Below are 11,940 nucleotides of genomic sequence, written 5' to 3'. Positions count from 1 at the left end.
TGTGGGAGAGGGAGGGGGCTCCAGTGACCGCCCCTCTGCCAGCCCAGGGCGGGTGGCACAGAGAGGTGCTATAACTTCCCCAAGGTCACCCAGCCGCAGGCGGCAGGGCCCGGGTTGGCATGTCGGCCTCCACCGGGTAACGCACCCCCGGCCCCGGGCCGCTCACCCGGGGTCCCCTCCAGTGTCCGCTCTCCGTGCCGACAGAGCCACGCCGCCGACAGAGCCACAGTCTTGTGAGGCGGGAGCCAGGGCTGGTGAGAAGCCAGGCTGCCGGCACAGTCCCGTCTCCCGGCTGACCTGGGCAGGCACCCGACCCTGCCCCCTGGCCTGCGCCCCCTGGCCCCTTCCTTCCCGGCAGCTCCGTCCTGAGGCTCAGCCTCTTGGGCAGCCACCTCCTGGGGACCCCACCTACGGAGAGGACCCCACCCCTGCCCACCGCCCCTGCCCCGGTGGCCTCCTCGGCGTCAGGGCCAGCCACGCCGACACCGCGTCGTGGGGAAGACGTCGGGCGTTGGCCGCAGCAAGGGCCACTCCGCTGGCCCGGTGGCGTCCCCGTGCTGCGTGAGTCATCGTGGTTCATTCCTCCGTGAAGAAGTAGGTACTGCGGGCTCGTCAGGAAGAGGCGCCGGCACGGGTGGGGGCCACCGTGGAGACCCGGCGAAGGGACAGGCAGGCCCGGGGCTCGGCCCGGAGCCGTACAGGGTGGCAGGGCGGATACCAAGGTGAACAACTAGGGAAAGCCGACAAGCGCCGCGACGGACCCGCAGGGCATCTGGGGTGCTGGGGTCCCCGAGAGGCTCTAAGCGGAGGCCGAGGACCTAGCAGGGCTGGAGAGAAGGGAAGTCTCCCTGCGGAGAGGACACGGGGCGAGCCCGGGAGGAAGGCGGCAGCAGGGCGCCTCTGAACCACCCCAGCCGGTCCGCGAGAGCCGAGGGGTGCAGACACGTGGGCTGGGGCTCCCCAAGGCACCCTCCACAAGCCTCGGCGCCCCTGGATTTCGGAGCCCCGGAGCCCGGCAATGCGTGTGCTAGGAGAAGGGCTAGCCACGCCACTCGTTCACCCCTCTTTTGTTTGACACACGCTGACTTGTCACCAAGGGCAGACTGCTCCAGTGGGATGAGGGGAGACACAGGGACGTTCTGGGGACGGGAGAACATCAGGGACCCAGTTAGCAATGCTGGCTTCCTCCTCTGCGCCTTGGGAGCCACTGCAGGTTCTTGAGCAAAGGAGGCCACGGCAGCTTTGTCTGCTGTGGGTGACAGCGCTGCCCGGGCCGCTGACCGCCCTGGGCCCCTGGGGGAGGGCAGGAGCGGGACAGGGGCCTGGGAACAGGGAGCTCCGCCTCCTGTCTGGGGAGAGACACGTTTGCCCAAGTAACTCGCTATGTCACTCCCACGCCGGTGCCCCAGTAAAGGAGAACACAGAGAATCCCGCCGAGAACTCTGGACTCCCCGCTCGCTCGTCAGCATTTAACTGTGAAGAGGGGACTTATTAAAGAGGTAATAACGCTTATTACTGCAGTTTATCTTTAGGCAAAACTCATAAATATGACACTTTAAATATATAATTAGCATTATGCTTTCATTAATTTGATATTTCCAATATTGCCACAGAATGAAAGTGACAGATTGCTACAATCCGGGAGACCGCCACCCTCCCGCCGACAATGTCACGTGCCCCTTCACGAATGCCTCCCCGCAGGACCCCAGGGCCCAGTGAGGGCTGCACAGCAGCTGGGGTGGGACAGCGTCGGCCGCATGCTGCTGGGGTCCACCAATCACAGCGACCCATCACCCGGCAACAGCTGAGCAGTCTGAGGTGTGAGCACATGACCCAACGTGACCAATCAGGGCCCTCCCTGGGAGTTTTGTTTCTTACGGAGTGATGTAATTTTATTCATCATCATGCACATAAGGGAAGACAAACGTGCAAAGGATGGACTTCCAGTTTGATGGAGCTACCCAGCCATGTGTCGACTAGAAGAGAACGCAGACCACACGCACAGAGGCAGAGGCGAGCGAGAGCCGGGGCACCAGGGCTGGGCTGCTGGAGGCAGGTCCTTGTCTCCTCCGTGACTGCTTCCCTAGGCCCCCAAGGAGCACAGGTCACTGTCCAGCTGGGGTCCCTGCCCCCCAACACCTCCTGCTGCTTCCCACAGACCCCGAGGCCTGGGTTTCCTTCTGCTAACCCATCTGCAGACTCCAGAACCAGACAGACCAGGCCTGGGTGCCCACGTGGCCACATGCCAGCTGTGTAGCCTCAGCATGTCACCCATCCCTGAGCCCCAGGGCATCATTTGCAAATCCAGGCAGGAAGTGTCCCCTGCCTGGGGGCTGTCGGGGGCTGGGAAGCAGCTGAGCAGGTGGGCTGGCGGCTTGATGACCTTCACAGACCCCCCGCCAACCCCCAAGGCTCTGCTGAGACACTGAGGTTCTCCAGGGGCCTCTGAGCCTCACAGGAAGAATGTCAACTGAATTTGGGGATGGGCAGGGAACCGGGTCACCTCTCAGCCACCAGCAAGAGCTCCCGGAGGAGCCTGTCCCAGCACCTCTTTCCTTCAGGCCCACATCACTACTCCAGGGCCCACAAGGTCATGTGTTCCGCCCACCGTGTTTGTGTCCCGTTGGAGGCACCAGCAAAGGGAGCTGAGGTTATCAGTGCATGCCCAAGGGCTCAGTGTGTGACCAGGATCAAGGCTCAGTCCATGACTGGGATCAGAGCTAAGTTTGTAACCAGGACCAAGGCTCAGTCTGTGACTCAAGTGAGGGCTCCAATGCTTTTTGACCTGAATCAAGGGGGAAATGGAAAGGACAAATGAGTTTATATGGCTATAAGTCTCCAAAAAGAGCCAGGAGGTTATCAGAGGGGTCACCGTTATGCACACCTAAGCAGAGTGCCAGAGACAGATAAAGTAGATACAACCCCGGGTATTGGTTCTCCTGAGGGCTACAGAGACCCACAGGTTCTATGCATGGCAGATGGAGTTCAGTGCCATCTCAGTTGGCCCTACTTTGGAGTGTGTGTTTCTGTGTGATGGAGCTGGACTCAGATGTGATCCTTGTCCACAAGCCTCTCCTGTTACTTTCATCAGAACTGTAGTTGGTGCTGGGGTTTAGTGTATACCCAGGGGATCTGAATCTCTGGACTGTCCATGTGATAGCCAGGCCCTGAGCCTCAATAGACTTGCAATTCCTACACTCAGGTTTATGGGACTTACCCCACTCAGCTAATATGGAGTGAAGAAGGTCAACCACCACACCAGGGGGCCAAGAGTGCCTACAACTGAAAGCAGGAGAATTGCATCCAGCATCCATGTGGAATCTAAGCCCCCTCTTGATATAGATATGGAGTGGACACAACCATTCTAAGGTCCACAGGATGGAGGAATAGAGTATGGATTAGAATGGACTTACTGATATTCTATTCATGAACTATTGTGATTAGTATCAAAGAAAATGTGGCATTGGTGTGGAGAAAGTGGCCATGGTAGCTGCTGGGGGTAGGAAGAGATGTGATGTGGGGGCATTTTCGGGACTTGGAGTTGTCCTGAGTGGTGCTGCAGGGACAGTTACCAGACATTGTATGTCCTCCCATGGCCCACTGGGTAGACTGTGGGAGAGTGTGGGCTATGATGTGGACCATTGACCATGAGGTACAGCGGTGCTCAGAGATGTATTCACCAAATGCAATGAATGTCTCATGATGATGGAGGAGGTTGTTGTTACAGGCGGAGGAGTTGGGTGAGGGGAGTGGGGGATATATGAGGACCTCATTTTTTAAAATGTAACATTAAAAAAATAAATAGAATAAAAAATTTTTTTAAAAAATAAAGTCAGGGCTCTGTCTATGACCATGGTCAGAGCTCAGTGTGTGACCAGGAATGTGATCAGGGCTCAGCTTGTGACTACAAAATAAGGAGCAGGGCTCAGAATGTGACCAGGAATAGGGCTCAGCATATGACCAGATCAGAGCTCAGCTCATGACTACAAAATGAAGAGCAGGTCTCAATCTATGACCAGGGTCGGGGTTCAGGGTGTGACTGGACCAGGGCTCAGTATGTGACCACGACAGAGGCTCAGCCTGTGACTGTAAAATGAGGGTGAGGGGGTGGAGCCATCTCCACATTCCTGCCAAGCGCTGGTGTCTGCGTGTGGCCGGTGCAGTGTCTGCAGAAGGGGGATCCCAGAGGAGCTGGCTGTCGCCGCTGACGGCGAACCTCGCTTGTTTTGCCTGATTTTTCCTCCCTTCCCCACCCCCAGCCCAGCCAGGCAGCAGGGAAGGTGTAATTAAAAATCAGGTTTGTTAACATGAGCACGACGTACGTAATATTTAAAACATCCAAGCGCCTCTAACTCGCTACCAACGTGCATTTGCTCATTAAGCAGGATTTTTTTTTATGGCAGCAACACTGCAAATAGCTCTTATTAAAATGCTCAAAACACCATCTGGTCGTTCGCTCAAACTCCCGATCGCTGTGGGGGTGGCCAGCCGGCCCGGGGCTCTGGAGACCCGGAAATTCCCGGCAAGGTGGCAAAAGTGACGTTCCCGCCAGGTCCCATGGTCTCCGGGGTCCTACTCGGTGATGTCACGCTCCTCCCCTTCTTCATCCTCGCAGCACCCCCACTTTACAGGGGAGGAAACCGAGGCTCAGGACGGGGGAGACGCTCGCCTGGATTTGCACAACTCCTAAGTGGAGATGCCCGGGGTCCGGCCAGGCTCTTAGGCCCTGACCCCCAGGTCGTCCGCCACGCCGGGCGAGAAGGAAGGAGCCGGGTGGCCCTGCCCCCCGTCACTTTCTGGGTCACCGGTTCACTGCCCGAGGGCTCAGCTCTGTGCACTGGGGCAGGGGTCGCCTCCACCTGGGGCTGCCAGGGGGCATGGGCAAGCATCTGCAAACCAAGCCGTGAGACTGCCCTGTCCCCGCGGGGTGCTCTGCGGCCCCCCAGCTGGCCCTCGGGCCGGGTGGATGCCCCGGGGGCTGGCCGCAGGAGCACCTGGGTGCGGTGGCCTGTGCTCACCTGTGCTGTCTGCCGGCCCCCAGCCTGAGAACTGGCGGGGGCGGGCGGCGTGGCCAGGAGCCCCGGGGGCGTGGGTCCCCATGCACCCCTGCCTTCCTGCTGCCCGCAGGGCCTCGTGCGCCCTGAGAGCCGAAACACAGCCCTGGCCCAGCCCGGGCCTCCTGGCCCATCTCTGCATGCCCTCTCCTCCTGCTGCCCGCGCCCACCCCACAGCGCCGGGGCCCTGGGCAGCTCGTCGGGCCTCCTGGCCCATCTCTGCATGCCCTCTCCTCCTGCTGCCCGTGCCCACCCCACAGCGCCGGGGCCCTGGGCAGCTCGTCGGGCAAGTTCTGAGTCTGCCCAGGCTCCTCAGGCCAAGGGCATGCCCTGCCATGCCCCACAAACATCACCCACCAGTCAGGGCGCAGGCTCCCCTCAGCGGGGAACCCGCTTCTCAGCACGTCCCCGGGAAAGGCCTGGAGCAGCCGACCAGCACCGGCTCGAAACCGACTCGCCACCCCGAGGGAAGGGCCAGCAGCGAGGCAGGGCAGGCGCGGCGTGGGCCTGAGGCCCGGTCCATAGCTCGTGACCGCAGGGCCTTCTGCTTCCAGTCCAGTTCATCCAAGCACAGGAGACCAGTGCTGCCGGGAGCAGAGCCGTGCAAAGTGGCGGCCACACGGGGCGGCCACAGCCTGGCGGTGCGAGCGAGGGGCGCCTGGGGTAGGAGGAGGATCCGGGAAGGCTTCCTGGAGGAGGCATCCCGCATGAGGGGACACGATCAGGAGGTGCTGAGCCATAGAGAGGTGGAGAGGAGGGAGGGCGAGGGGGTTGCTCTGGCGGTGGGGAGCACGGAGAGGAAGCCAGGAGCCGGAAGACACCCCTATGCCTGGGTGCTTGGACGGCAGGGCCCCGGAGACGACACGGCCGGGGAAGGCAGTTCACGGAGACGCATGCTGTGGCCGGGCCCAGGATGCCCGGGGCTGTGCCCGACGCTTGGGCAGGGGAGGATGGGCCACGGCGTCGGCAGCGGCAGGCGGAGGTGGAGGGGTGGCGGGAAACGAGGAGAGGCCAGGGCGTGCTGACACTCAGCTGGGCCGAGACCCCCAGGAGCGGAGGGGCCGAGGAGGGCCACGGGCAGGCGCGGAGGGGTCCTGCTTCCTTGCCCCACCGCGACCTGGGCGGCACCTTTGCGTCTTCGGGCGCCTGGCGGACCCACCTCGGCTGGCCTCAGCCTCGGCCAGGGACCTGGGACATGTCCCCTAAGAGCTCAGTTATTCAGTTTCCTCACCATTATAATGGGCAGGAAATTCCAGAGCTCGGAGAGTTGCTGCACTGGAGCGAGGGTGAAGGGGCGTGATCCCCAGGATTTGCCGGCTTTTGCAGGATTTATGGACCCGACAGAGCAGGGCACAGGTACCCCCACACGCAGACAGACACAGACCCACGTGTGCACACGTGCAGATGCATGCGTGCTCAGGGACACGCAGGGGCGTGCAAGCAGCTGCACGCATGCTCATGTGTGTGCACACACATGCACACAGGCACACAGTGACACCTCCACGTACACACACCTGCTCATGTGCATGCACGCTCAGGCCTGCACACACGCTGGCATGCTCACACGCACAGGCACACGCGGAGCTCTGCACATCCGTGGCTCTTGAGCCCGTTCTTGATTGTGTGCGTGGCCTCGGTCAGTACTAACAAAGGACGTGGGTGAGAAAATAACGACCAAATACCCAGTTAATAAACTGACTAGAGGCATACCCCAACAACAGGAGAACACGGGAAACCGGTGAAAAGGCCACCACACGCGGCAAGCCCTGGCTGCCGCCCCGCACCTGTCCCCTGGCTCCTGGGGGGAGCCCCAAAGAACACCCACAGTATAAAACCCAAGCCCCCCGGCTGCCCCTCGCCTCCCACCACCGACCTCCCGAGAAACCGGAGGCCAAGCTCCCCACCCTCCCAGCGAGGGCAGACGCGCTCCTGGTGAGCTGGCCCACTTCTGGGGGGGGGGGGGTAAGGTGCTGGGGGTAGACGGGGGGGGGGCTCCCTCCCCAGCCCCCTTCCCTCGCGATAAGTGCCAGTTTTTAGAAAGCGTCAACTTGTTCCCAGCTGTTGTTGCCAAAAAAGGGAAAAGGGGGTGGAAAAGAGGCTCATGGTCTCAAGGAAGCTCCGCTCACAATCCCGCACACCGTGAGAGCGCGGCGCACATGCGCTCGTCTCCCGGATCCGGCAGGGCCGGGGCCCCGGCTCCTGCGCCCTGGCCGCTGGGAGGGCGCCCCGTCTGGTCCTGCCTCGCGGCTGGCCGCCACGCTCCTCCCAGCAACGACGGCTCTGGACCTCGGGGCTCCACCGCAGTTAGCCACGGTCAGCAGAGGGCAGCAAGGCCTGCTGGGAGCGGGGCAGCCACTGCCCACTCATGTGCCTTCAGGGACCGCAGGGCGGGGGTCCGTGCCTGGGGACCCTTCCCACCTTCTGGGCCCATCCCTGCGGCAGGGGCTCCGGGCGCCGTCAGTGGGTGGGGGAGCCTGGAATGCCCAGGGCTGAGCACGGGCCCTCGAAACAGGGCTTGGGTGGGGAGCCACCGTCCCCCGTTTTCGCAGATGAAGACACTGAGGTTCAGAGAGGCCCGGGAGCATGTTCACGGTGCGGTAGGGTCTTAGTAGCACCGGCTCTGGAAACCTGCTCAGGCAGGGGCTGCTGCTCTTCCCCGTGCCGTCCACGCATGCCTCAGTCTCCCCACCTGGGCTGGGCTGGGGCACACTCCCGCATGCCCCTGCCCCCACCTGGGGCCACTCGCTTCATCTCCCCCATTGCATAGCCCCCCGTCCTGGACACCCGCATGTCAGGATGCGCCCCGAGGCCTCGCCCTCCTCGGGAACATCTGGCTCCAGCTGCCCCCTCCCAGGTGCTCCAACGTCCCGCGGCTGAGCAGGAGGAGGGACTGTGGGGGCTGCTGGGGAGGGGGGGCACTAGCTCCTCTGAATTGAGCTCCGGGCTCGTCGGCGCTCCGGAATTAAAGGGCCTGGGGCGGGCATCGCCCTGGCAGGGGCCCAGCCACTCGGCCAGATACGAGCCAGGGCAGCCCCTCCCGGGCACAGTCCTGCCCCCTGAGAAGGGCCTGCGGGTCAAGGTCAGGGTCAGCCTCCGTTTCACAGGGGAGGGGCCCAGGTGAGCCAAGCCCAGAGGCTGCCCAGCGCCCCTCGGGGCGTTCGGGCACCTAAAGCCCCCCACCCCCCGCCCCTCCACCCCGCGCTTGGCCCCAGCACGTCCGTCCCCTTGCCACAGACCTTCGGCCTGCTGCGACCCTGACCCCTCTCTTCCCCTCCCCCCTCACCTTCCGGAAGTCCCCCTGGCTCCGCCTTCTCAAGCAAGGCGGACTCCCACCACTTCTCCACCGGCCCGCCAGCCCCGCCCCTGAGCGAGCAGCGGGTCGCAGGGGTCGCCGCGAGGCCCCTCACCGGCCTCCCTGCTGCACCCGCCCCCACGGTCTACCCCCAACCCACAGGCACCAGCTCGAGCCTCGCGACCAGCGCGCCAGGCTGCCCCGGAGCCCTCGGGCGATTCCTCCTGATTGCCCAGCCCCCGCGGAGCCTCCAGGGCCCAGGGAACCGCGGACCTGGAGAAGATCCTGCACAAGAGAAGGGCCGTTTCACGCTCGCGGAGCATTGGGGGACTGTCCCCGCCCTGCTCCAAGCCCCCCGGGCGCGAGCACACGCTCTCCGGGCAGCACGGGCGGGGCACCACCTCACCAGCCAGCGCAGCCGCCCCCAGGCGCCTTCCCCACTCCTCTGTCTGGCCCCGCCCCCTGCTGAGGGTCTCCGCTCAGCTCTCACCCCTGGGGGGCTCTCCCCACCACCCCATCCCTGCCGGACACCAGGTGTCCCCCGTGCCTGTGGCCCACCCCCAGGAGGGTCCCCAGGGCCACGGACGGAAGCGGGCGCGTCCTCCTGCGGGCAGAGGGCAGGAGGGCAGGGAGCCAGGGGTCTCGCTCACCCGTCAGCAACGCAGACCCTGAGCCACGACGTCCCCACTGCATGCCCACTCCCCGCCCCCGTCTGCTCGCTCCTCGCCACCTCCCTAGCGCAGAGGACACGGAGGCACAGAGAAGGACCCACAGGTGACACCTGCAGAAGGAGGAAGCCAAGTTCTGCAGCAGGGCTGCTGCACGGGTGGGCAGCCTGCACAGCCACGCAGGGCGCCGCGCAGGAGTGCCTGCCCAGGAGCACTTGCTGCCACCATCACGCAATTCTTGCTAATTTTTGAGCAAAGGCCCACAGTTTCAACATGCACTGGGCCCGCACATTACACAGCCAGCCCTGGCTGCAGGAGCCTATATCAGTCAGGAGAGGCTGGGTTATGCTGCGAGAGGAAACAACCCCTGAAGGCTCCACAGCTAGGGGATGGTGCGTTACTTCTCATTCACGGGGCATGCCCTCTCCCCAGCTGTGCCCAGGACTCAGAGGGTCTCCCACTGGCTATAAATGACACATGTCATTGTGTCCACGATTCACCGAGCAGCACCAGGCCCCGGGCCCCACCCAACCCCAGGGGCTAGGACAGCCCACCCTGACAAGTGCCCAGAAGGTGAGAACAGGTTGGCGAGCTGCCCTCGCACCCTCCCACGCCCCTGCCCGAAGCCGCCCCAAGGCCTCGGCCTTGCCCCAAGGTCTCCACCCCGCCCGCTGGCCTCATCGTCACTCCAGCCTCGGTGGAGACGGAACGCGGCCTTATCTAAAGGGAAGGGACGGGCAGCGAGTCCTCGCAGCAGCCCAATTAATCCTCCATCGGGAAACCGCCACAATCAATGGGGGAGCTGGAGACGTCACAGCGCAGTAATTAGGAGCAACTTGCAGCTCTCCCTTCCTTTGAAGATGGTAATTGCCATTAATTAAACATCCTCGGCTGCTCCTCAGGGCCCCTTCCCGGGAGCAGAGGGGCAGAGAGGGGGCGGCCCCTGGCCCAGCGGGGCAGCGACCGCGAGCGACCCTGTCTCCCGGGAAGGGCGAGGGGCGTGGCACTGCCCCCCGCAGAGGGCCGGCGGCGTGGACCCGGCTCGGGCCGGCCCTGCCTGTGCCCAGGTCGGATGGGGCCCCCGGCGGCCCAGCCCCTGCTCAGCCGGGCTGCCTCCCAGGGCACGTTCACACGTGCAGACTCACTAGGTGACGCCTACTGTGTGCAGAGCCTGTCGCAGGGCCTGGGGTGGAGCAGGGGGGACAGAGCACACCTGTCCAGGAGCCCCTGGGCCCCGGCACCGCCTCCCTGTCCAGCTCCTGCCCGCAGCCCACGAGGAGGCACAGTGGTCCTGTCCCCCAGCCGAGGCCTGCCCGGCCCGAAGCCTGCGCCGGAGCTGCCGCCCGCCCGGCGGGTCCCAGGGCCCAGCACGGCTGCCAGCTCCCGGCACCGCAGCCTCGGGCCTCGAGCTCAGACCACCAGGCTTTGTTCTGAAAAGGTGTCACAATCTTCTGGCAAGTCAGCGGGACACAAGGGGGGGTGAAGGGTTGACAGCCAGATCCAAGATCTGTGACTTTTAAAAGAAAGTGCCTCCCTCCAATTTCCAAAAATAATCCGAAGCATACTGTCCTCCTTGGAGCCCAGGCCTCCTGAGACTCGGGGGCCCAACGGCCAGAGGAGACCCCACAACCCCAGAGCAAGGGCAGGTTACCCCAGAAGCCCATGCCTAGGGAGCACTAGCACAGCTGAGCACAAAGGTGCTCTGAGCATCCCGGCAGCCAGAGCGAAGAGAGCAACATGAGGGCTGCATGGCTCTCCAGTGTGATGGGGGAATGGGAGAAACCAGGTCCCAGGAGGGACTGCCCAGGCTCTCAGTCCCAGGGGCAAAGAGCAGGACGTTGCGGTGACATCCTCCTGCCCCGCCCCGGCCGTGAGCTGCTTGAGGCAGAGGGCGTGGTCCCTCCTGGATGTCCCGCCCCAGGGCTGGACCCCGCCCTGAGCAGGAGCTCTGTTCGCACCGCCGGTCACCAACCCTGCTTTCCACACAAGGCAGAGGCCTCACTCTGGGCTGTTCGGCCCGTGCTTCTCCCTGGGGCCCCGGGAGCGGGAAGGGGGTGAGTTCACCGGAAGCCAGCCCTCTGCGGTGGGCACAGTGTCACCCAGTCATCCCCCACCGCAGTCCCCCTGGGGTTCGGGCCTCCAAGTTAGAACCCAGCGAGGTCACCCCGCCCCTCGCCACAGGCTGTGGCCCATCAGTGCACGGAGCTCCCGGGGCCACACAGACGGTTCAGGAATGGGCACGTGACCAACTGGACTGACGCGTTCGTCTGAGGGGCTCCAGGAGCCAGGGGCCTCTCCCCTACTCAGAGGCAGGGAGAGGCGGAGGGTGTCAGCGTGGGGACACTGGGGAGACAGTGGCACCAGAGAAGGCAGGGCATCCGTGACAACATCGAGCCCCTGGATCAAATCGTCCCTGCAGCTCACACAACTTCCAGATCCTCCAGTAACATAAACCGTCCAGACCCTTTTGTGATTTAAGCCTGTTGGCTGACGCCCTTGGGAAATCCCTTCTCTTCTCAGGCTTCAGTGTCCACATTTGTCCAAGAACCTCACAGAATCGCAGGGAGGGGACACGACGCCGTAAGCGTGGAAGGGCTTTGCGGTGCTGTCCACCCCCCTTGCTCGCTCTGCGCTGGCCTCACGGCCCCTGGTTTGGGCGCAGCCTCTGCCCACCCGGAAGCCCCCCCCCCAATGGTCACACCCTGGCTCGTCTCCCTTCGGGCTCAGCTCGAATGCCCCCTCCCCGCGTGAGCAGGGTCTCCCCACGCCTCTCTGTTCCCTGGAGATCCCATTCCGTCCCCATCACGCTTGTTTCCCACTTGATTGCTTCTTGGGCGCCACATCCCTAGACCAACACGTCTCACACGGAGGCTGGGGGAAGCCAGGGGCTTTGTCGTCCATCTGCCGCGGACGTGGACTTTGGTAG

Source organism: Dasypus novemcinctus, chromosome 14 (genome assembly GCF_030445035.2).
Source record: "Dasypus novemcinctus isolate mDasNov1 chromosome 14, mDasNov1.1.hap2, whole genome shotgun sequence".
Classification (NCBI taxonomy): Eukaryota; Metazoa; Chordata; class Mammalia; order Cingulata; family Dasypodidae; genus Dasypus; species Dasypus novemcinctus.
This window is presented reverse-complemented; position numbering follows the sequence as displayed.